The sequence below is a fragment of the Protopterus annectens genome, chromosome 2.part0 (genome assembly GCF_019279795.1).
Source record: "Protopterus annectens isolate FY-2018-M chromosome 2.part0, PAN1.0, whole genome shotgun sequence".
Taxonomy (NCBI): domain Eukaryota; kingdom Metazoa; phylum Chordata; order Ceratodontiformes; family Protopteridae; genus Protopterus; species Protopterus annectens.
The window spans coordinates 1,360,804,999-1,360,832,567 of record NC_056728.1 but is presented as its reverse complement, the minus strand read 5'-3'; positions in this window follow the sequence as shown (position 1 = coordinate 1,360,832,567).

Sequence of the window (27,569 nt, the reverse complement as noted above, 5' to 3'; positions counted from 1 at the left end):
GAACCAGACTGACATGTTAGTAGCGGTCCCTGGATATGAACCATGGTGTGTGTGCAAAATTGAACTACAGGCCTAGTCCTTATCAGACTGAGCTACTGGGGAGGTGTTGTGTGCTGCTTGTGACATTTCTATCTAGTACATATTTTTGTGTGCAGAGCTTTTTATTATGACATGTTGCATTATTTGTTTCCCAATTTCAATGCAAATTATGCATACACAACAGACATTGGTGTCACTGTTTGAGAAATGCGCACATTAACTGGATTGCACATTTGACTGTTTTACAATTATATACTCCAATTTATATTCCTGAGTACACAGTGTAGGTTTTAGGTCTGCACCTGTTAGCCTTATACATTTTCAGTACATTCACAGCTACATACAGCTGAAATTGAAAAGTTAACACAGGACAATGCTGGCAGACAAACAAGTAAAGCACATTCTGATAGAAATATGCACTGTTGCTTTCTTCAGTTATTTGACATGCCCATTCTAAAGTATGCAGACAAGCAGTGCTAAATCAGTTCACCTCAATTAATGTATACTGCAGGACATACACATTTCTATTTTTCAGGTACAAGTGAGATGACACACAACAGTATTTGGGCTCACATTTATTAGTTTTGAGATACATTGCTGTGTACAACTCAGAAATCCACAATTACTATTCCTGCATGATCTGCACAGGGGAATTATTTTCATTTCTAAGTGTTACAGTAGCCCTGACATGACACTTTCTTGGCAGTTTCACACAGACATACTTATACATATTCTAATATTCCTCTCCTGCATATTGTATGATTATTTTATGTTTGCTACTGACATGTGTATTACTCAGCAGTTGGGAATACTCCATTGTAACACTGGCAGCCTGACACAGGCATTTATTCCTGACTTTTACAGCACAATTACATATACAGACAGTACTACCATTACTATATTTTTGATTTCTTACTGCTAATATTAGTAGATATTCTGTACTCACCGTAATGCCGTTACAGCTGGGCCAGTTGCTGGGCATGAGCCTCAACATTCTGGGACCTCTCCACAACAGCTGTATGGGGAGACATGATACATTATTCATACCTGCTCTGTCACAAGTTGAACTTTTTTCCATACTTAGAGATACATAAGAAAGCATACTTACAGACAGGTGGGACGTCCTGCGCTCAGACTTTTTGGATCCACTGATCCAAGAGTGCACTCCTCCTCTGCTTTAGGTCATTATGGTGGTGACATACCTGCTTACCAGTCTGGGGTATGCCAGTTGCACTGGTGAGATCATGTGCAAGCTGGTCCCAGTCCTCTGCTTTCTACTGGGAGACCTGGTACTAGCCCTGCAGCAGCCTGTCATCATGTTTTTTTACTAGGAGCCCAACCAAGACCCTGGAATCCTGGATGCCTCAACATTGCGCTCATAAGCAAACACCTTCACTGACACCATCATTTTGGTCCTGCTGTGAGCAATCCCAAATGGTAATGGCTGTATTCCCACCTATGCGATTTAAATAGAGCAGTCTTCCCGCACTTTTTTTTGATTGGTCAGTTTTAATATGCTGAACTATGCTTAGCTCCACGCAAATCCGCATAGAAATGCTTAAACCAGATAAGCACAGCTGAAAGCCGGTAAGCAATGCTTATACTAGCAAAGCATTGCTTAAATCTATTTTTTTCATTACATTTATAAAGTACTTTTTACAGTTATATTTTATATATTCCCACCCCTACTGTGCTATACATGAGCCATATGATTGACACTTATCATTCAAATTCCTTAAAAGTTTATTAAACAAATTGGCAGAGGGGGGATTTGAGCTAAGCATGTTCTACATGCTAAATCATGGCAGTACCACTGTGCTACAGCTCTATGATGACATTTTGTATTACAGTAGCACTTGTCTATCATTTTCAGGATTTCAGCCAAACTAAGCATAGCGCCGCTCAAACAAGCTGCGCACTGCATACATTTTGGATTTATTTGATGAAAAAAATAAATTTTTTGTATTTTTATTGATTTCCTCTTGCCCTTCTGCTTCCATGCATGTAGGGCAAGAGTGCATACATTCAGGGGTGTGCACTTGAAGGCTGCTGCCTTCTAGGTGTGTTTCTGTTTTGTTTTTTTTTTACTTCAGTGTCCTCAAACACTGAAATGTTAGCTACTTACATCTCAGTGTCTGCGTACACTGGTTTAGTATATAATATTAGAGTCAGGATCTAATATTATATACATTGACACTCGTCTGTGTCACAAAGTGCCATATGGCACTTTGTAAGTGAAGGTGGCGTTTTACATGTGCAGGCACTGCTGACACACACCTCCTGCACTCGTTCATGGTTCCTTTCCATTTAGATTAAACAGCAGCGCGCCTTCATGCATATGCAAGGTGCTCTGTTATTCTAATCGGACATGAACCCCTCCGTGCAAGAATAGTCTTATTCTTGCATGGAGTTTCGTGAATTCTAGGAAATGTCTTGCTGCACTATTCAAATAGTATCTTAATTTAATGTTGTAAATGGAGAGAAATACAGACATTTGCAGTTAACTACATGATAGGAATAGAAAATGTCATAAGATAATTTGATCTACAGCTGTAATCAAACCTATGACACCAAGTAAAAACATCAGCCATTAAACAGGAGAATTATATCAATACACCACTTAGGAACTTCTATTTCTTTACATCCAGCAGCCTAAAAACTGTTACAGTAACTGCTTCACAGCACTGCCTAAAGACTGCATTCACTCTGTATTGCGATAGCACATCTAATCTAAGAACATTTGCATGAAAGTAACTGGATTACTGTGGCTGAAACTGAAATCTTCAGCTTTTACCATAGGATATTGAATGGCATCCAAAGTAACTCAGCACTGTTGTGCTATGGCAACCTCTGTGCAAATGCTGAGGACAAAGAGGGAATGCTTTTCCATGAATCATTTCTGGCTATGTATGTTTTGTGTGACATTATTTTTTGACCAGATTAAACATGTAAAAAAGGGGTTGACAAGAAACTGGTGAAAATGGGGGTGACAAGCAGAGGTTAGAACACAGAGTAAAGAAAACTGGAATTTGCAGGAAGATGGAGGGAGAGCACCATAGCTAATCACTTCCTCGCAAAATAAATGTAATATTTTACACAGAATTTCATGACTTTGGAGATTCACCACACTAGAGATGGGCGACAGCAACAGAATAATGTTGTACAACCAACTGGAACACATCAAGTGTGCCAAGAACACACATGGGTGAAATTATGCCCTCCACCAACCCTCTCAGCTCCTGCCAGGTGACAAAATCATCACCCCCACTACTACTGCTCCTGGGGGGTACCTCTGCAACAGCAGCCGGGACAGGGTTACCAGAAACAAGTGGAGCAGGTAGGGCAGGAGATGAGGAGTCAACATTGAAAGAATGTGACCAAGATGTACTGGGTGGCTGTGCTACCTGTGGTGGAGTTGCCACAGGCACCTGTAGAGGTATGGCAGGCTAAACATCAGTGGTTGGTCTACTTGCCTGTGCTGATGGTCAGTTTGTTTTCAGCAGCAATGTTTAAAAAAAAGAAGTAGAAATAAAGGGTGGGGAGACAAAAGAGAGAGAATTACATCAATGGCATGTCACATTATTTAATTATTTCAATCCATAAAACAATATGAGAAATACATAACTATACCTTAGCCACATCCAGATATGATGAGAAGGCATGCATGTGTCCTAAAATCAATCTATCACAATGGTATGATATGATTAATAGAATCATCTATTTCATTGTGCCATATCAGATATCTGCTTTCTAAGGTAATAACTGAATTTGCAAATATTAAATTGTTAATGCCATGCAGTATTAAAATCAAAATATCTTACAAATATTAGCCTGTAAAACATTTAAGATTTGGTTTGTGGGTATTGAACCCATATACAATTAATCTGATGCCCTCATTGCCTAATACCATAACCAAGAGGTATAAGAGCAGGCATGCAGAGTTAATATAAAAGTGCCTGCTCACGATGATATACAATGATGGACTGAGAAAACGTTTGAGCCTTACAATCAGAACAGATGTATACTTACCTTGTGTCTGTTTGGGGGAAGTTATTATCTCCTGATGTGTCTCACAGTTTTCTGCAATCTCTGCTGCAGCTGTGCAGCAGAAACAGGAAAAAAAATATTTTATATATATATATATATATATATATATATATATATATATATATATATATATGGGTCCGCTTCTAAATCTTGAAAGCTCATAATCTAGAAATTCAAAATGCTGAAGCCAAAATCCTGAAAGTTCAAAATACTAAAAACTCAAAATACTGCATGTCGTAATATTGAAAAAACAGAGTACACCAACACTTACTATAATCCAACACAATGACATAACAAAACATATTACTCTTCTCCAATTATAAGCAGGGGGCAAGCCTCCCTGCACCCCCTGCTACTTAAATATATAAACTCTGAGATCGCACTCCACAGAAGAAAATGGCAAGCATACCATTATGAGCTTCATGACTGCCTGTTGTAACCTTAGTCATGTTCCCTTTTAATGTACTATACTATAACATAACTCATCTTAGTGTAGTAAAGTGCGATCTTGGAGTTGATATGTATTAAATAGCAGGGGGTGTGGGGGTGCAGGGGGGCTTGCCCTTCTGCTAATAGTTGGAGTAAACTAATATGCTTTGTCTTTTATTTGTTTCTCTATGTACTTTTGCTGGAGTATAGTAAGTGTTACTATCCTGTATTTTTTTAAATATTATGAAATTCATTACTTTGAGTTTTCAGTATTTTGAACTTTCATGATTTTGGATTCAGTATTTTGAATAACTTCATTGGCTGGCTGGATAATTAATGCCATGTCAAAAACAGGTTATGGGATGGTATATTTACACAACTGAGTGGTAATTGCAATACTAGAGTCATCCTCCCATTAGCTAAGGAAGTCCCTCTTGCACTTCTTACTCCACAGTGCATGGGATGCCAGTCAGTTGCGCAGGAGACAGCCTTGGCCAAGCTATTCCAAACCTCAGCCTTACACTGAGACTTAATATATACTCCATGCAATAGTCTCCAGCTGTAGTGCTTCACAAGGAGTGTCACAAAAATCCTTGACTCATTGATGCCCCACCTTTGTGCTCTAAATGATACACTATCTCTACCTTCACCAGCCATGTCTGCAGTAGTCAAGCCAGTAATATGGGATGGAATTGGCACCCAATCCAGATGTCACATGTAACATTTGTGCACAAAGATGCACAACCTTGACAACAACATTTCTGCAATTGGAAGCTTAGAAATGGCTTTTTAGAAACATTGACAATGAGCACAACAAAAAGTACAAAAGCTGGTCTAAATGGCTTTGAAAGTTGACTATGTGTGCGCCTCAAAATCTTGAAACTTGTTTCAGTGTTAAACCCTGATATACTGTATTGTGTTGGTTATAAATATAAGAACTGAATTGGCAGCGAAAACAAAACTGAATAAAAATTACTATGAACTGAATTGGCAGCGAAAACAAAACTGAATAAAAATTACTATGAACTGAATTGTTTTGATAGTAATTTTTATTTGGTTATAAATATGTTTTTTTAGTCAAAATGGTATGACTTGTGACATTTTTGCATCGAACCCAATAGAAAATAAATGATAAAATGTTAAACTTTGCTGATTAATTGTCAGTGTCACAGGAGAACTTACTTATTGACATACACAGATGCCCTATGCAGCTCGACTGAAGAAACTCCAGCTGTACTCGGTTGCATACCACCTACTTAGATGTGATCTCTGCCTGACATACAAGGCCATGTCCAACCCAGAACTGATGGACATGCTCCACCTAAAGAAAACCATATAACCTCGAGCCACATGCTCTAGGGATCTAAATCTCACCACAACAATAAATAGGACGTGCTGGAGTGATAGATTCCTGTCCCATAGACTTCCCATGCTCTGGAACAAGATTCTAATCTACATTAGGCAGAGCTCCTAGCTAACACTCTTCAAGAGATACCTTGATGAGTGGATGGGAAAAGAAAGTTTATCCCGGGGATCACTTCAATGGCTCTGCTGGACAGAGGCACATTGAACTAATCAAAGGGGATGGTGAAAGCCAATACTTTCTGACTAGGTTTATAAATGCTTTCGGGCAGATAGCCTAGTACCTACCTATGAAGCTATGAACATGATGATTACAGGTATATTACTTTAAGAATGACTGTACACACGCTTAAGATATTACAGTGCATTTGCGACATTACTTGTTCATGGGACTCTATTTATTTATTTTATTATTTTGTTATTTATTTATTTATTTATTTATTTTATGTTTGTTTACCAGGATAGTCTAACTGGGTGGTTAACCCTTTTTCATCGGAGGCCCGGCGGGAAAAAAAACAAGTTACAAAAAAATACATAACATATCAAATACAACAGATGAAATCACAATTATTGTAAAATATAGAAACCTGGGAATTAAAAAAATAATTTACTGCTCCAATATAAGAGAGAAGCATAAGAAAATGCAATTAAAGGTAACATATTAGAAAAGTTATACAATAAAAAAGAAAAAAAAATTACACTTAATACATGTAAAAGAACAATACAAGTAAAATCTACTTCTTTCAAGAATCACGTCTGTTTTCAGTCAATATATATAAAAACAATATCTACACATATGTTAGTGTGTTCAAGGGGGAAATGTATGAGTAGGGGAGTTATTTAACCAGGATTTAGACAAACGCAGAGCCAAGATTTGGATATGTGGGACTTGAGCATTGATTTAAATTTATGGGGGTTGACAGTGGTTAGTATAGATCGGGGGGTTAAGTTCCACATCCTAGAGGTATGATTGGAATACAGACTCACCATGGAAGTTGTTAGTCTTGGTAACTTGTAACAGTAGCTTATCGGAAAATCTGGGGTATCTTGTATCAAATTGCTTTTTAAGTAGGTTTTGAAGAGATAGACACTTTTCAGGTTGATATACTATGCTGTGGGCTATTGTAAGTTGGGTAAAAGTTAGTAGATTGGGTAATTCCAGCGAGTTAAGTTTTTGCAATCCAATACAGTAGTGTGGTTTATGTGGGGAGTTGCTGGCAAATCAGGCAACTTTATTATAGCAGACTTCTAATTTAGTTATTTCAGTTTTCTTTAGGTTATTGAGGATGGCAGAGGCATATAGGAGGGGGGAGACAGTAAATGAGTTCTGGCAATAGATTGGTGAAATCAGTAAGATATGGTTTAGCCCTATATAGACATACTAGTTTTATGTGGACTTTTTTAATGACAGCTGACAGATGTTTATCGAATTTCAAATTGTCGACAGTGATACCTAGTATTTTGGTGTGTGCTACTGGCTCAGTTTTGATGTTATTTGATGAGTGGATTTGGAAAGGCATGTGTTGGTCTGAAGGTTTTTTGTTTGAGAATATCATTAGCTTTGTCTTATTGGGGTTCAAGAGTAACTGTGAGATAGTAAGCCAGGATTGTACAGCAGTGAAAGAGAGTTGGATTTTTTCATGAAGCTCAGAGAGGGAGGGAGCTGCACATATAAGTGTAGCATCGCCTGTGCATTAGATGGTTTTAGCCAGGGTTGTAGAGGAGTGGAGCTTGTTAGCAAAAATGTTAAATAGGAGTGGACCTAATATTGATCCCGTGGTACCCCTAGTGTAATGGGTAATGTAGGAGAGAACTCATTGCGTCATTTTACTGCTTGATGTCAGTCTGATAACCTAGACATGGAACCACTTAATGGCAGAGTTGCTCAATTTAAGAGATAAGAGTTCTTGTAGAAGATTTTCATGTAAAACTGTGTCAAACACTTTGGACAAGTCGAGAAAAATTGACGGGACTAGCTAACCATTGTTTCTAAGGTAGTTAATGGGGCTGCGGTGGTGCTATGGTTGGGTCAAAGTCATGTTGGATGTTGGTTAGGAGGTTGTTTGAGAGTAGATGTGTCATAAGTTGTGAGTGAATGCATTTCTCCAAAATTTTGGATAGTGGTAATAGAATTGTGATAGGTTTGTAATTAGAAAACTAAGTACTTTCCCTCTTTGTATAGTGGTATTATGTAGGACATTTTTCAGATTTTGTGTACATGGAGTTCATTAATGGAGTGATAATTAGTACTAATACTGTATAGGCAATGGCGTCTGGTGCTAATTTAAGGTAATTGGCTGGTAGATTGTCAGCAGCAAGGGTGGTAGGTTTACTTTGTTAAGCATTTTTTTATTGTGCTGGTTTGTACAGATTCAAAAGAAAAGTTACTAGTTGGATTATTCATTTCAGTAGGGATTTTTAGTGGGGTAGTACTATCTGTATTGGTAAGGTTTATGATGGTACTGGTAAAGTAGTTATTAAATTGAGTTGTTTTATGCTTGCGTATAATTTTTGGGAGTTATTTTGATATTTATGTTGTGTTGTTATATGGTAGGATATTTTGTCATGTTTTACCTGTTTTTTGATCTGTTTCTTAGTTGACATCAATTGTTTAGTGTAGTTAGATTTTTATTGGACTCGTATTTTGCCCAAACTTTGTCTCTGGTTCTAAGCAGTAGTTTTGGATTTTTGGTAAGCCAGGGGGCATAGTTTGCTTTGGCTCTTATGGTTCTAAGTGAAAATTTAGAATGTGCAGGAACATATCATTTCTATTTGAAAGCATTGATTGTGTTAGCAAATACATCTCAGATGTAAGGAGTTGCATGACTTGAATAAGGCATGGTGGATTAAATTACATACATACATACTTCATAACACATATGGTTATAAACATACACTTATGGTATGTGAGAACTCAATAATTATAGCAAAATGTCATGTATATCATACCTATGTATGTGCATTCTGCATTAAATATCACTGGTGTCCTGTTTTACATAATTTACACAAATTATATTGGGCTTCTATGGCAAGCAGTAATGACACATTTCTATGCAACAAACAGAGTTATGATAAATTTACTGTGACATTCCTGAGTAAAATGTGGTGACAAATGGCATTCTGACCCCCTCTGTAAAAGTATGTGTTTACTGGATTTGAAGTCTGTATCAGCTGTCTTTCATATTTATGATCATTGCACTTACACTTTGTACCAAAGTTAAAATTTTCCTAACAGGTTGAATGTATTCACTGAGTGCTATCCGTAATGCTAACCAGAGTGCTGACAGCCATGTACTGGCACCAAGCTGGTTTGCTCTACAAAAGACAGCCTAAATTAAAGTTTTCACTTTTTTCATTAGGCAGTGAACCATGTTTAGGCACTGCCAAGTAGAGAGCAAAGACCAACGACATTAGTTAATACAAATGGCAAGAGAAAAAAAATGACAGGAAAATTAATTCACTTAATGGGTTTACCTAGCATTGCACAGAACAAGAAGTGTATTCTAGTGACACATTTATCCTTTTTCACATTTCCTTGCAACATCAGAAATGTAATGTGTGGCACACATTATCAGACTTGTAGTTAATGCCAAATAATTGTGAAAGCAGACAGACAACAACTCACATGATGTTAGCAATTCTGTGAATAGTAGAGTTTTACACAACAACATAATGATCTAACAAGATCTGTGGAAATATGTACTCAGGAACTCCTCTGTAAAATCATCAATTAACTGGATTCAAATCCTGCCTCACCTGTCCCTTTTCTCTAAAGTAATTTCAATTATGCCTTGTGATATAATGACAGAAATGGAATTTAGTCACCAAGTACTACTCAGAGTGCTGACAGCCATGTACTGGCACCAGGCTGGTTTGCACTACAAAAATGCAGCTGAAATTAAATTTCTCAGTTTTTTCCTTAGGCAGTGAGCCATGTTTGCTCACTGCCAAGTGGAGATCAAAAGAAAAAGGCATTAAAATAAATAAATTAATTGTCAGAGAAAAAACACAGAAAGGAAAACGTAACTGAAGCATATGTAGCAATAACCACAGAAAGAAGTACATTACAGTGACAATGTCATTTTCCTCACATCTCCTTTAAACAGCAATAGTTTAATTTCTGGCAGAAATTATCAGAACCATAGTTAATGCCAAATAATGTGAAAATTAACAGACAGCAGCTCACATGTTTTTAGCAACAATGTGAATAGTTGAATTTTAAACAACAACACATTATCACAAAAAGTGTATAATGTATTCAGACAACACTCTGTAGAATTATCAGTTAGCTGGATTCAAACCCTGCATCAACTATTCTTTGTATTACCATCACTGCATTTACACCTTGTGCCACAGGGAAAGCTGTTTCACAATGCATTTTCTTCACTATGTTCTACCCAGGGTGCTGACATCCATGCACCACCACTACCTTGTCTGCACTACAGAAAACAGCCTAAATTAAGTTTTTCACTTTTTCCTTAGAAAGGGAAGTGTAGTTCAATGCTACAGATCACTGCCAGTTTGTGATGTGCAATGCCAAATGGTGCTCAAACGATGTAGAGAAAAATAAATAAATAAAATAAAGGTACTGAAATAGGGGAACATTATAAAACAAGTAGTTAAAATGTATAGTTTTGATAGGCAGCCATGGTGGTGCAGCAGTTAGCATTGCCACCTCATAGCACGTGGTTCTCCAGTTTGATTCTCAGCTAGGGTGCCTTCTGTGCAGTCTGCATGTCTTCCCTGTGGTTGCGTGGGTTTCCTACAGGTGCTCCGGTTTCCTCCCAAAGACATGCTGTAGGTGGATTGGATGTTCTAAATTGGCCCTTGGTGTGTGTGTGTGTGTGTGTGTGTGTGTGTGTGTGTGTGTGTGTGTGTGTGTGTGTGTGTGTGTGTGTGTGTGTGTGTGTCTCCTGTGGAAGGTTGGGTGCTGGGCCAGCAACTTGACATTGTAAAACTCCACTGCCAATCATGAGCAGACAGGTGATCCGCTGTGGCAACCCCTAACTGGGAAAAGCTGAAAGAAGAAGAAAATGTATAGTTTTGATATTTCCTCCATTTTGTTGTATTTCAACATGAACATATTCAAATTAAATACTATTATATTCAAGAAAACAAAGTCATCTGTAGATTAGAACCCTGGAACACCACAGCATTGACAAAACACACTTCAAATTCTTATAAGTATATGCTACACAGAAATTATACTGTCCAGACAACAAAGAGGTTAGCTATACTCAGTATGTGGCATAGTCAATTGATATAACAGGTGCAAAAGTAACAATTACTGCCATTTACCCTGTGTACTTTTCAGTTAGAAGTGTGGATGGCTGTGATAGTGGCAACAGGAAAGATAAATCATTCCTCACACAATGTAAAAAATTGTGAACACTGTACCTCTTTGCTTCTCTTTATTTTATGAACATCATTCCCATATCAGTGCTTCCCTAATTAGACTACTATGTGCTTTGTCTTGCAGTTGATATATATTTCAATGAGTAATGCACTTCCTTAGAACTGCAGACACAACTGTATTCAGAGACAGATGCTTTTCTCAGAAACATTCCATAACAATGTTAGAAATATTGCTCTCCTAAGTCAGTCAGTGTTAGTCCCAAAAGTTCTTGTAAATCCCTTTTCCTTGACACACCCTGATTGATATAGTCAGATTAATTATTCGCACTTGCAAGCACTCATCAGGTAATATTTCTCAGTGCTCGTCCTTGCAGAGATAGGTAGGGTATGGGCTTGCAGTCGTGTAGATCTTTACACCAGGTTTTCATTTCCTGGATTTATTGCAGATTGTGAAATTCGCAAATGCTAATGAAGTCACACTTTATTTGCATATTCACATTGCTGAGAGTGTTGGATTTGCACTATATAAATGTAGTTGTGTAGCTAAGGAACTTATATCATAGTAAGGGAGATTGTTTCAATCCACAGGACTTCATATTGCTACTTACTGCTACTTGCTTTGTAAATGGTTTTCTTTCACAGCTAACTTGCTGCAAAGGTAGGTTGCTGCTATGAACACATTTATGTATTTCAACCTTAGTTATGGTATGCATTTCACAATGCAAGTATTTCTTTGCTGTCTGCATTATTTTCAGTAGCTGTTGCATGGGCATGTATACCACAGTTATTTCATGACCATGCAGCATTTTTCTACATAATGATGACATTTTAATGTTTTTTATAAGAATGTTGTATTAATTATTACCAAGGTCATGGATTCTGGCATTAGTAGCAGTGACAATTTTGTTAACACTCAGGGGCATACCTCTCTGATCTCCCAGGAAGTGTATACCAGACCAAAAATTGTTAACCATTTTTACTTGTCAAATGTACATTTATTATTTTTAATGCTGTAATGTACTACAGAGTGACAGAGGTGTTATTCCTGATGAGTTTTGTATATCATGTTCTTCCTTTCTTTAGCATTTGGGGGACCATATTAAATTGTGTGCACTGACATGAAGCCTTAGTTTTTCATGTATTTTGTGTATGCTGGATGAATACATTTATATTCTTTGTGTTTAACCATCTTTTGTTTTCTACTTATGGATTTCTTCTTTCCTATTATGTTTCCTATCATATAGGGATATGGCGCCAATGACACCTGCACCCTGTAAACTACCATATACAGACACAGAGAACAATGTGATCATTCAAGCGCTAAACTGCCATGGGTCATTCCTCTTAGAGAGAGGCAGGAGTGACAAGTCCTCCTGTGACCATATCTGAGAGCAGGTGGTGAATGACATGAAGTCAGTGGGAGGCCATGAATATACATATTCCAAAATCAGACATAGGACCAGTGACATGATTACAGCAGCCAGACATCACGAACATATAGGTACAAGAGGCCAAACAGACCAAAACAGAGGAGTTTCGGTCCACTGTCAGAAATCCCAACAGTTTAGCAAAGGATTCACACAGAATCCTTAATGTTGGGGCTGATGTGGAAGACAACACAAGTGTGTCTGCTGCAGAAATGTCAGGTATGTTATGCAAATAAAATAACTGTCATTGCATGCATACATAAAAAATATATATATATATATATAGACAGAGAAAGACAGGGACATGAGAAGGGGATAGAAGAGACAGAGAGGGAGTGGTAGAAGGTTGGTATAAGGAGTAGTCAGTGAACAGTAACGATCTCCATCAGATGTGTCTTATTTTGCAGCTGTAAAGGCATTTGTCTTCTATTTCTTCTGTCATCTGCTTGGTGGTGTTTATCATCCCTATTTCATCTCACTTTTTTATATGAAGCTACATCTGTTTCTGCCATTGCATGACTGCATCCACATGGTGAGCACACCTTTTATATTCTTATTAATATCAAAAAGGTAGATGTATGTGTAAATTAGTTATTTGATTTCATTAACATCTTTTAAGTTGTAAGATATGTTTCACATAACATAGGTTTGATTGTTGTTTATTCTCTTTTTCTTTCTTTTTTTTCTTACTTGTTATCATAGCTAATCCTGCCAGTGGCACTGTGGAACTCCTTCTGCCTGATGTCTGAGTATCAGCAGACTCTGATGATGATGGTGTTGATAAAAAGGCATGGTCTGAGGGTGCAGTTGGTCAGTCTGACATTGAGGTTGTGCCTCCAACATCTCCTGCCCCTATTTTGGACACAGTCAATATGCCTACACATACCCATGACACACAGACCTCAGACACTGGACAGGTTGAGGGTGACACAGTTGATCAGGGTAGTGTGGTTGCTCCAGTTGTATAACTGGTTGATTATTCCTGTAGCCAACATGAGAGCAAGGTGCCATGCAGGAGGATTGTTAGAAGTGCTGAGAGGAGGTCTGCTGTCAACCCTGCTCCTGATGCTGGTGCAACAGTAGGTGCCACATGATGTATGTGTAGGGCCATCTTGGAGGCAAATGTACTTTCCACAAGGACCCCAGAGAGATAGTGTGAGTATTTAGCATTGTCCATTCTGATGTGTGGGACTGCCTGAACCATGTGGATGACTCTGTGAACAGGATGAATGACACATTGGGTTGGTTAATGTCTATAATGGAACATCTGCTGGAGGAGGGTCGGTATCCAAGTGACCATAGAGCTGCTACATCATCCAATGTTAGCCAATGTGTCCATGCAAGATCCAGCTCCCAGAGTGGTGCTACTTCCACTGCTCCTTCAGTGATTGCAGTGTACACTCCAATATGTGGAAGGCCACATGGTCATGGTCCTGGAAGCAGTAGGGATGAGACCTCATCCAGCAAACATTAGTAACAGTCAGGTAGCACCGCAAATTTTAGCCACGACCATAGAACTAGCAGTGCAGCTCCTAGCAGGGGTAGTTCTCATGTTCAGGGGGCATGACACAGAACTGTGTAGTCTACCATGCATAGCTCACACCTCTCTGAGATGCCAGGACATAGTACTAGCACAGTGCTTGATTGCATTCATGTAGTCACATGTACATTCAACAAATATATGCCCATGTGACTTCAGACACACACAGACAGAGAGATAGGTAGATCGATGGTGAAACTGACAGACAGACAGACAATGAGTAGATTTGCGTGTATGTGCATGTGTGTGTGTGTGTGTGTGTGTGTGTGTGTGTGTGTGTGTGTGTGTGTGTGTGTGTGTGTGTGTGTGTGTCTGAGTGTGTGTGTTTGTAGATACAAATGTAAGTTGGATGAGGAGACTGTTTTGGCAAATGCTCAGTGATTACAAAATATTCCGTCAGAGGAGACTAGTGTCTTCTTTTCTCTAAATACATTCCTCTTTTCTGTGTGATGTAACACAGTTCCCGTATGCCACCATAATGGAGTATAACTGTCTCAAAATTGTACTAACACTTATTTAAAATTTGTTAACTAGGTTGATAGAATATTCTAAGGACCCTTTTTAGCCAGAACATAGACCAGAGACAGTACAAAAGTACAGTGTTAAACGATAGCATTTTGCAGTATTTGAAGAGCTTAGCAATGACTAAAAGAGGTATTAATATACATGTTGTTAAAGTTCGTCATTAACAGCAATTATTCTAGCACACATTGTTTGAAGATCACTTTGATCACAAACATACATTACTATATTTGCATACCATAAGAAAGAGAAATCAATTGAGGATACTCTAGAATTTTCATATGTTGTAGTTATGTATTGACATGCTGCATTAGAAACAGACAAAAACTGCCATGGGTTATCAAATTTCAGTTAAAAGTGAATTCAAACATTTTCACACAGTAATATTAAAGTATAGTTTTTAAAAATAAATAGCCCAAGAAAACATTTCTTCTTTATTATCAAATCTGTCTGAAAAAGCCTATTCCGTCTATAGAATTGTTGAATTACATGACCAATACTGTGTCATACTTCAGTTCAAACCTAGTTTCAGATGGTTCATTTATTTACACCTGCAAGCATTCCTTTAATGAAATGTCACATTCCTCACTTCTGGCTGAGACAACAATTACCAGAGCTCAGGGTAAAAAATATATGTAAATGTGAGAAAAATCTTGTAAACTGAGCAAATAAGGCATTTTTTTGCTTTATTTGTTCAGTTAAAATAATTTCTGTCACTTAAACTATCATATCACAGGACTGAATACTGTATATCCAGTGCCAGACTTAAGTTGCACTGAGTAGTGTGTGTGTGTGTGTGTGTGTGTGTGTGTGTGTGTGTGTGTGTGTGTGTGTGTGTGTGTGTGATCTGCCTTTTAGTATGAGCAGTGTTATATGGGTGATTCTGACATATCAGCTCAAAGATTTAGTGCTGTATGATACTGAACCAGGGTGCAGTACGAGGATTGTAGCTATGAATAGGTTAGTTCTTCACATTATCTGAACAGTCTCTGGGAATGTCATCTTCAAAGCATGATAAATGCAAGTGCTTCTTGACTTAACTATTTATTTATTTATTACATTTGTTTACTAGGATAACCCATCAGGGTGAAGCTCCTATCAGCGTAGACCCAAAGAGTAAAGCTCCAATATGAAAGGTTAGGATGCACATACACTTACTGTCTACTGTTTTGGATACAGCGTGTTCTCTGTCTCTCTAACATAGTTTTCAAGGAAATAGTATGAATACAATATTTAAAAATATTTACATATGAATTGTCACAACAGTGGCAATTATGCTATAAATGATATTTACACATCATAGGTACTACATATAAAGTATGAATAATAGTTAACCACACAAAACAAGTGAAGCGAGGCTTCAGAAATGTTACTTAAGAAACAAATGAGGGACAGTAGATCCAGTAGTAGAAGAATGGATGGTATGAGAAGCATTAGGATTTGTCTGGGACAAGGGTGTCCAGGGAAAATTATACAAACTAGGATTTCAAAACAGGAAAGTGTATAGGGTTACGAAAAGAGAAGACTAATGTGTATTTGTGGAGGATGATAAAAAGGGGAGTACAGAATACAGAGAGTATAATCTTAACCAGGCATAGGAACAAAGCCATGACTTTGTTAGATATTGTTTCTGATGCAGTTTGAACATCTCTGCATTATCAATTAGTTTTAGGGTAAGTAGGAAGAAGTTCCATATTTTGGATATATGGGAGGAGTAAAGAAAGCCACTTGATAGGTAATTAAAACTAATTATTTGTAAAAGATGATCTTCTGATGAGTGAAGGTTTCTATTCAATTTATAAGGAAGGGCATAGTGGTGCAGCGATTGGGCGGCCATGGTGGTTCAGCGGTTAACGTTGCTGCCATACAGCAAGAGGTTCTCTGGTTAGATCCTCGGCTGGGGTGCCTTGTGTACGGAGTCTGTATGTCCTCCCTGTGTTTGTGTGGGTTTCCTCTGGGTGCTCTGGTTTCCTCCCACATTCCAAAGACATGCTGTAGATGGATTGGACACTCTAAATCGGACCTAATCATGAGTGTGTGCATGTGTGTGGCTTCAGTGGAAGGTTGGGCACCAGGCTGGCAACTCGACACCGTAAAACTCCACTGCCAATCATGAGCAGACAGGTTATCTGCTGTGGTGACCCCTAACCAGGAAAAGATGAAAGGGGAAGAAGAATAGTGGTGCAGCGGTTAGCATTGTCACCTCACAGAAACAGATTCTCTGGTTTGATTCTCGGCTGGGGTGCCTTCAGTGCGGAGTCTGCATGTCCTCCCTGCAGTCTTATGGGTTTCCTTCAGGTGGTCTGGTTTCCTCCCACATTCCAAGGACATGCAGTAGGTGGATTGGACACTAGAGTGTGAGTGACTGTACAGATGAACTACCGTGACAGGGCTTGCTACCTGGCTGTGTAAACCTTGGCTCGAGATGATTGTCACTGTTGAAGTGACACCCTGACCCCATGTGCAAAATGGGAAAAGGGGTTGAGGATAAATGAATGCATGGATATGGACTACACTTGGACATTTATTTGAGTTTTGAATGAGGTTGTCAGTGGTGATGATGATTAGGCTAGGTTGTAAGGGAGTTCTGTCCAAGTGAGGTGTTTTATTGCCAGATGCTGGTGAGATTTATAAGACTGATTACATATAAATCTTGCTACTTTTTATACCATTGCTCAATGAGGTCAGTCAAGGTACTATGTAGACTGATTAAAAACCGGGGCACCATAACGAAGGGTTGAAACTCAGTAGGGTGTTGCAATGTGTTTTCTGGCTTCATCAGTTAAGTAAGGTTTCACCCTGCAGACATTGTCTAGTGTTTGGTGATTTTTTTTTACAGCTAATTAGTGTCTAATTTTAATATATTAGTGTGGCCAAGTTAAATAACTGCTCAGTCATATGGTAAATACTTCACCACATTCCAGTTCAAACTTAATATTAGCAGTTTCATATGGTTAACATTTCACCATATTCTGCAATATCAAAACAGTTTCTATAAATAGAATTGCAAACCTGAAAAATACAGGTGTTTCTTAAATGTATTAGCATTTAATATCCTAATATATATAAATCAGTATTTATTTTTATAATTTATCCTTTGTTAACCAGATTAATTCCACTAGGCCAGTGCCATCTTTTCAGAGGAGACTCAAGATGGTATTTATACTACTATGGGAAATTTGGTCAGGGAATTTCTTCTACTTTTTCCAGCAGCTGCAGTGGGATCTCTTATTCAAACAGATGGGGCATTAGTTTTACATCTCATTAAAAGGACATCACATTCAGAAGGAAGTGCAGCATCCTGTCACATACAAGTGCATAACAGGTTCTCAAAACCACACACACAACACCTACCTCACATAGCACACAACACACATACATATACATATACTAATGTATGTTGAGGCACATAGAAGCAATCTTCCTAAACAACAAAGATCACCTAGACCACCCATTGTCAAAGTTATGTCTCAACAAGTCCAAAGGGGGTCTATATTAAAACATCGAAGTTTCAAAACTTTGAATGTTCTAATATCAACCCCCTATTCAGCGAACACTGAAAATAGCGAAGCTACAGAAAAACAAATTTTTTCCTAGGGAAAGAATTTGGTTGTCCGTTTCTGTCACTTCGCTATTTTCAGCGCTGTGGTGGAAAGTTACGGGTTGGGTTCAGGTAAGTATGCAATTGGGCACAGGTTAGGTGAGTTAGGGTTAGGGAGTGGGTTAGGTATGCATGCGATTGTGTGGACGTGGGGGTTAGGGCCGCATAGGTGAGTTAGGGTTAAGGTGCGGGTGAGGTGAGTGTGCAATAGTGATGGACCTTAGGGTTAAGGTTTGGGTTAAGGTAAGTGGATAGTTAGTGGTGTATGTACAGTTTAGTGTAGAGTTAGATGTAAGATTTTAGGTGTATGTGTGTGGATTGCTGTTTGTTTGGTGTGCTTGTGTTGTGTGTATGTGTTTTGGAACAGCAAATTTTTTCCCTAGTAAAAAATTTGCTGTTCTGCATGTTCGATGTTGTAAGCATTCGCTGAATAGGGGTCGATATTAGAACATTTGAAGTTCTGAAACTTTGATGTTCTAATATAGACCCCCCCTAAAGGCACTCAGAAAAAACAACACCTAACACCACGCATACTGTCACTCTCAGTGGAGCCCCAAACACTAAGCCTGTAAGGCAAGCAAACACACTACCCAGGACTCTCATCACAGGGGACTCCATTGTAAGATATACTGATGCACCTCTAACAAGGCTGCACAAGAAGAAGATAACTGTTAGTTGCTGATCTGGAGCCAGGATCTGCCAAATCATGCATGCACTCAGGTCATTATGTCACAGGTACCAGTATGATCCCATCACAGTCTGTGTATTTGTAAATGACCTGAGATGCAGCTTTTAGACTACATGTTTCAGGATGGTGTGAGCCTAGCACTGAACAGCATATTACCATGGTGATGATGCCATAATATCAGCAAACATTATTGATTTCTACAACTGACAGTGTTTCTGGCGTCATTCTAAGAAGATCCAATATTTGTCAGCTTGGGAGGACATGGTTAACAGACCACATTGCTTTGCCAAAGGTGGTCTGCACCTTTCCATTCTAGGGTTTGAAATACTGGCTAAAACTTTATCCACCCCCACAGTGTATTTTTAGCCAATGCCAAATTGACAAGCCTACTAACATGGCAAAATCAACTCAGCTGAACTCCAGGGTGTTACTGCTTAATACTAGGAGCCTAAATAAATAAATACAAAAATTCACTGCCTCCAAGCGCTCCTCACAATGAAGGATATAGACATCTGAGCAGCTACTGTGACATGCTTTAGAATGGCAGAGTCCCCTAACAGTTCAAGGTTTCAATGTTTTGCACACTTTTAGACCAATAGCTGCATAGACAAGGGCAAAGGTGGAGGTGTCTCAATATACGTCATTAACAAACTTACATCTAGGGTGGTCAGACAGGAAGGATGATGTGCTGGAGTTCCTCCATATGCAAATCACCATAGACAAAATCCTGCACCATATCCTAGTCAGCTGTAGGTCAACCACCTTGTCCCAAAAGCTCATAATACATACATAGACCTACTGGAGACACTTAACATCCAACCTAACATCCTACTCATGGGAGATTATAATTACCCTTCTATAGACTGGGAATCCTACATGGCCTCAAATCTACAGGCATAGACATTTATGGACTTTATAAATACAAGCACCCTTGACCAAATAGTGAATACACCCACTACAGGGTCCAACATACTGGACCTCATGATTACAAATATGGGAGAGTGCTACCCCCACCATGTCTTGTCCTGCCCGGTAAGGTCCGACCATAAAGCTGTCTCCCTGGAATCCACAATCAACTCTATAATCCCATTAAAACCAGTAGCAGTTAGGAAGCATTCCAAGGCAAATTACCTTTTATTAAGTGATGGTTTGTCAAAATTCAATGTTCCTCAAATCCTGAGAACACAGCAGCCTGTGCTGAATTGCTTTCTGAAACTCAGTACAACAATGTCAATGGCTGCATAGAGGCAGCTGTACCTACCAGAAGTAAACCCAGGAACAAACCACCCTGGTGGTATCCCAAATTAAACAAGATATACAACAAAAGAAAATAAATATTGCAAAAATCAGTCAAAGGCAGCACACAGCAATCTGCTGAACTGGTGGTTAATGGTGCAATATTCACTGAGCATGGCAATATAGCAAACCTGTTACGAGACATATTAATTTCCAGGTTTATCCCCCCTTCACCCCCAACCACGCCCCCCCCAAAAAAAATTACCCTCAAACATAACCCCTCCAGCTATAACTATAGAACATGTACTGGCTGCACTCAATAAAGCCAAGAGCATAGCCTCAGTGGGCCCTGATAACATCTCAGGATGCCTCCTGAATACTCTAAAATGTGAGATATCAGCAGCCCTGAAGTCATTAGTTAACTACAGTCTTAAAACAGACTTTATGCCACTTGAAAGGAGGACTGCAACTGTCATCCCTACTCATAAGTGAGGACTTTCAACAGATCCTGGAAACTACAGACCCATTAGTCTGACTAGTCGTATTTGTAAAGCTATGGAAAAACATTATCATGGGAATTATCAGCAAGGATGTAGGAGACCTCCAGATACTGGATCCATACCAGTTTAGGTCATGCTTACTGAATATGGTAGACTTCTTAGAAAAGGTCATTAAGACAATGGATGAGGGGGAAATGGTGCATACTGCATACCTCACTTTGGCTAAGGCATGTGATACAATACCCCACTTGAGCATTGTCAACAAACTTACAAAACTAGGTATAAACCCCTTTATAGCATGATGGATGGATAGCTGGCTCACTGATAGGACCAAGGAGGTTAGAATCAGTGAGGCCACCTCCACAAAGAGGCCAGATACCATTGGTATCCCCTGTAGCTCCCTCATAGGCTAACTCCTTTTTGGTATCTACTTCTCAGATGTCAAAGCCAGTGTCAAAGGCCTTTTGCTAAACATGTTTGCAACTGATTGCAAACTGGGAGCAATAATGAATCCTCCCAAGATGAGAAAGTCTAATACAGACAGACACTTGGTGCCAAAGCCATGGTTTAAAACTCAGTACCAAGAAATACCAAAAAAATGCATTATAGTACCTTTTGGGAAGTCTGCCACCTTGGGTAACTATATCATCAATAAAGCATCCTTAAAAGTTGACTAGTCAGGGCCTGGGAACTCATGTAGATAGTAACCTAGTCTTCAACCAACAATGTTCCAAGGTAGTAAAAAAATCCTTCCATGTTGCTCAACAACAACAATAATAATAATAATAATAATAATAAGTAAGACAACAACATCAAGGTCCGGAGAGGTCATCATACCACTGTACTCTGTCCTCATCAGACCCATCATAGAGTATAATGCCCTCTTCAGTATGTGCCTGACTAGACACAAGCAGCAACTGCAACATCCATAAAGGTTCCTTACCAAAAGAATACAGTGAGTAAAGAAAAGTTCTACACTGATCATCTCAAAGCCCAGTCTCTTTGCTCAGTTTCATAAAGATTTCTGAGAAGTCATCTTTGCCTTGCAAGCAAGGCATCCCTCAACTCTGTTTTGATGAAACTTTTGCACATCTGTAAACCAAACAGCATCAGGACTACTAGATAAAATAGATACATTTTACTAGTGACATAAATAGGACATGTTGGACAGACAGATGTGTTTCTCAGAGAATTTCAATTCTCTGGAACAGGCGCCCAGTCCATGTGAAGCAGAGTTCCTCCTTGTCCCTATTTAAGTGCAACTTGGACCAATGGATAGGTAATCAGAAATTCACCTCTAGTCTGGCTCCTATGTCTCTGATGGAGAGAGACAGCCAGTAAATCACCCCCTGTATAAATCAAATGTATGGGTCATGTTTGGATTGCATGGCTAGGCTTATAAGGGCCCTAGAGGTCATTAGTCTAATTTACATCTATGAACCTGTATAGGTGTGTGTACGTATGTGAATTGTTTGAACAATGAAAAGTTTCAGCATTAAGACAGATTAAAACAGTTCAAATCACAAATATTTGAACAGTATTCACATTTTAAATCACAAAGATTAGACCAAAACAAACAAAAAATACTTTTTTTACAAAGGAGAATGTCCCCCATACACCACCCCCTGCAAATTATATATAACAACTTTGACATCACACAACAGTGGGGGAAAAGCAAATTCTCCAGCCCCCACTGTACTGAAATCTTGTGCAGCTAAACAGCAGCAACATTTGAAAACTTAATTTTCAAACTCTACAGCCTATAATTCAAGTGCTCAAACTCTTCATATATATATATATATATATATATATATATATATATATATATATATATATATATATATATATATATATACATTGGCAGTTGCTTTAACTGGATTCTCAAAAGTCAGCCCCCCAGAAGTTCAAGGTACTTTCAAAGTAGACTGAAGTATCAATTTATACTTTAACTGATTCCACAAATCACAAATGATGTTTCAGAGTCACCTTGGAATAACCATGCTCAGCATATATAGGTTTCCCAACCACTAACAACTTTGTGTCCATCTGCCCTTCTTGCTAGAGCACCTGCTCTTTTTCATAACATGCTAAAAACTCTCGGCCTGGCTTTTCTCTGTTTTTATTATAGCACAAATTTATTGAGTTTTTGACTGTTAATTATTTGTATCAGTGGAGCTTTTTCTCCCTGGTCCTCCACTGTAAAAAGGGTCTTCTGTGGAACGATCAAATATCCTTTAAACAAACACAATAAATAAATAAGTAAATACACAACTAAATAAATAATACATAAAACACTTCAGACTCAGGTGTTGTCAGACTCAGCACTGCAATCCCCCAATGATTTTTTTCCAGTTCATTCCTTCAAATAATCCATCAAACTCGTTCCATTATTACTTTCCAAAACTACAGATAATTTCATATTTCAGCGTATTACCTTATTTTCTATTACACTCAATTGATACTCAATCTGTTCAATGTATTTTGCTGTTTTAATTCTCCTATCTTGAATCTTAAGTGCTTGCAGTTAATAGTTCCCATAATTACTTGTTTATCATGCTGGATCCCTACATATAGGACTCAAACCACTCCCAAATGTTTCAAATATGCCATTAATGACCAGTTCCACAATTCAGTCCTTGTTGCTTACAAACTATCTGTCACCTTTGTAAAATGTAACAATATCCACTTCCTTCTGTCTCTGCTTGATTGGTATAAAGTATTATTCCTGACGTACTCTGACCCTGACTCATTTTAGCAACAGAATGTTCAGATTCAACTGCATGCACCTTTCCCCATTATAGTCACTAGATAACACAACCATACTTCACTATACCAAGCACCATGTCAAATAAACCAATTTTAAATACAATCTTTTGGTTTTAGCTATTCAAATTACAGACCCATGAAGTCAATCAATGCCACCAAGCATTATGGTACTTCTTACAGTTTTTGAGTGATATGTTGATTTCAGAACTGTAAACCAGTCCTACACACACACACACACACACACACACACACACACACACACACACACACACACACACACACACACACACACACACACACATATCATTTGCTATATATATCAGCTATGACCTCTCTCACAGCATGCTTTCAGAGCATGAAATTAGTTAAATGATCACTGCAGGGACAACAGCTGATATGAGTATATGGACAGGATATATGACTGCATGACCATCAAATGATATGACAATGTTGTCAGGAAATATGATGGTTATGTAAAGCAAATCTAGTGTGTGGCCAAGACTAGTTCAAAGATCTGTACTGTATAGGTAATGAAACATTAATCAAAATGCTGAAGCATTATTCACTGAAGGGCTACATATACAGTTCTGTTCCACACATAACATAAATAACTCAGAATGTACCATCATGTCATTTCTGTTCCCTTTTCCTCATCCTTAATCAGTAAAAAAACAGTCCCTGATCTCCTGTCTCAGCCAGTGCAACAGGGCATGCATAGTATACCATGTACTTAGAAAGAAACATTGCATTCAGAGAGCTGTGGTGTGATTAAATGACATTATGCAAAAAGCTGTTAATAATGGCTGCAAAAAAACTGTTGATGGCTGCAGTAAGAAAACTTTTTATTTTTTTTTTCATTTTAAGACTTCTTACCCTGTCATTCTGTCAGTGTTTAGAGACACCTTTCATATCCACTTTAGCAGATCCTCTGGTATGATTTATATATTTTCTTCCAACCTTCTTCTACTTTGTGGTAATTTCCCTCTTCTATGACTATCAATACCAGAATCATTCCCCTCTGGTCTTTTTACAACCATTTTTCTGTATATTTGCTTTTCTAACATAGCCCTTTATACTGTCAATGCTACTGTTTTTTAAAATTATATTCTACCACAAACCATTTTTAAGAATGGTTTGTCCAAGAGTGCTAAATGTTAACATGTGCATCATATGAAAAGCTTTACAATTTAGTAGTTGCCTTATCAAGCAAGCTGCTATACCCCTTAGTGCACGTACCACTAATAGAAGTGACAAATGACACCAGTGTCCTTAGTGACTTCTATCAGTTTAAATGCATATTGTTCTAAAGCCCCCACATGTTAGAATAACAGCATTAGTATGTCAAGCTTTGACATCTTCGCTACCTTAGAAATCATTCTCATGTCAATACATTAACATTAATAATATCAAGGCTACAAATTAGAATATTAAAACTGATTAAATATCAAACACAGGCATCAAAAATGAGCAAACATTTTTTAGGGGCAAGCCCATTGCACCTATATTACTAAGTGTACTAGTGACTAAACATTAGATGGCTGCTTGTGTCTTTGGCAGTTTGTGTAGAGGTTAAGGTTATGAGCTGCAGTCCTTGGGATACAGTGCTTGATTCCCTACTGTGTGTCCTTGTAAGTCACTTAATGAGACATCGCTTCGGAGTAATTCCTGAAAAGGAACTGTATGTCTAGTGGCCCTATCTGGTTAACAAATGTGCATAATTATTATACTAACCACACATTTATACAATCAGGGAGAAAAATCAAGCAACACAGGAGGAAAAATATATTCCATAACCCAACATGTAACATTCTGCTGCTAAAAATAACAAATTTGTATTGCATCAAAGAAAGCACCACAAAACTTTCAACCTCTCAAAAACCCTGTGTGCAGTGTGGACTGGACATTATATGGCTTGCTTGCCACTCATGCAAAATCTTGTGAAGCTCTAACTTTTTTGTGTAGACAACTGATAGATATATCAGGTAAACCCTGTTACAAGAATAAAGGCTTTAATACAATAACCATGGTTTGCTGTTAGTCAGTTTGCTTATTTCAGTGAATTTGGAATAAGAATCTACATATATGATGTGGTTATGCCTCTTTTTAACCTGAAGCTCAGCCAATTCATATGTGCAACACTATCAAGCAGTCTATTAGAGTTCATGCCCCTCTATGCTTTCCAAGCTAAACATAGAAAGAGAAGATGGTGTGTGCGGCCACACTGCTCCTGTACATTATTAACCCACTGGCTTCTGCTATGGCCTGCTGGTACAGCCAGTGTTACACCGGAAAAGATAGTTACCCTCTCCCCAGGATTATAGCCCTATAGTTAACTCCAGCATTTCACCAGATACCCACTCCTACAGAGATTACTAGTTGAATCTAGGTTGCTATATCATAGCTGGTAGTAAACTTCTTTGATTATCAGAGACAGCATACCTAGGACATTACATAAAACCATACAGTCTAATTGCCATTCCAGCCTCTTTACTAGTAGACTACTTTTTGTTTTGTTTGTTTGTAATTTCTATGCAGAGAATTAGAGGTTGTATCCAGTGATAACATGCTAGAAATTGGAAGCATTCTGAAGATTTTTAATATAGCATTAACTATATCAATAAATGAATTAAAGAACTGACGAGTGAGCATAGAACAAAGGAAATCATGACAAGAGATGATTGTTACCGTCGATTGTGATAATTATTTAAAAAATGAAAAAACATAGAAAGAAAAAGAAAGAATGCTTAAGTTTAATTATTTTAGGCTGCTACACTTCTGTTTTGTTTATGACAATGTGAAGTACATTATAGGTATCAAAGCTGTTACAAGACCAGGGATACACTGTTATACAGGCTGATGTCTATGAGGCAGCATTAAGTGTGTCACAGTTTTCAAAGCTGTAAAACAATGCATGTCCCTACAGTTTATTTTCTCTTTTTTTCTATTCATCTCACAGTAGATTGGTGCAAAAAAGTTCCATGTTCCTCATATAATTGTATGCAAGCCCTTGATTTACAGAATTCAAAACTGTAAAACATTTAGTGCTTCTGAACTTTTTTCAGTGCTTCAATACTTTTTTCTTTTGCTGTAATTGGTAGTACTTGGGGCAGATACAGCTCTATATACTGCAAGAAATTATAACGTTGTCTGTCTGATGATACTCCATTAGTTATTGTTCAAATTTCAAGGTGATTTACTAGACATCTCTTTCTTGAACGTGTAGCAAGTTTGTTATGATTGGAAACTTGATCATCATCTTATACATTATTATTAGTAGTAATAGAAGTACAGGCCAGATTCATAAAGATTGCCACAAAGTGTACACTATGTGTACACTTTTCCCCGGATTCTCAAAAGCTTGCACGGAGTGCAAGATCGGTGCAGGAGCTCAAGCAGGCAATATGTTTGCCGTGCAATCCAGGAACAGCCTGCAGGGGTGTGCACAAGCGCTCCTGCACTACTCTTACACGGACTAAGCCCTGGTATGCAAATCACCCCATTTGCAGGTGAAACTATGCAAATGAGGTGATTTTGCAATCAAGGAAGCTTGCAATAGTCCGTGCAAGACTAGTGTTATCTGCAGAAACATACTCGGTTAGTAACAGAGTACATTTCTGCAAAATCTAAAATGGCGCTATGACAGCTCTGAATATCAAGTAATAAGCATGCCAATGGCCAAGTATAAGGCCATTGGCATTGCAATCAAAAAAAAACTTTAATTTTTTTTTTTTAGCTGATCTTGGCTGTTTAAGAGTAGGGCAGCTGTGTGCAAATGGGATCAGAGCAAAATATAAAATAAACCTACAATAAGCATTCTAACTAAAATCAGTATTCTGCCATGCAAGTCAATGGTAGGCAGAAGACAACCTGGCCAGTGAGTAGTGGTTGCTAAGGGGGGAGGCTCAGTGTGAGACATGTAACTATGCATTAGCAGGCAATCCTATGCAAATGAGGGGAAGGAAAGTGAATCCCAGTTTTCCCCAGCATGTGAGTCAGGTCCCAACAGTGTAAGAGTAGGAATAGCTTGGTGCAAGCCTAGGAGGTAGATGACATCATG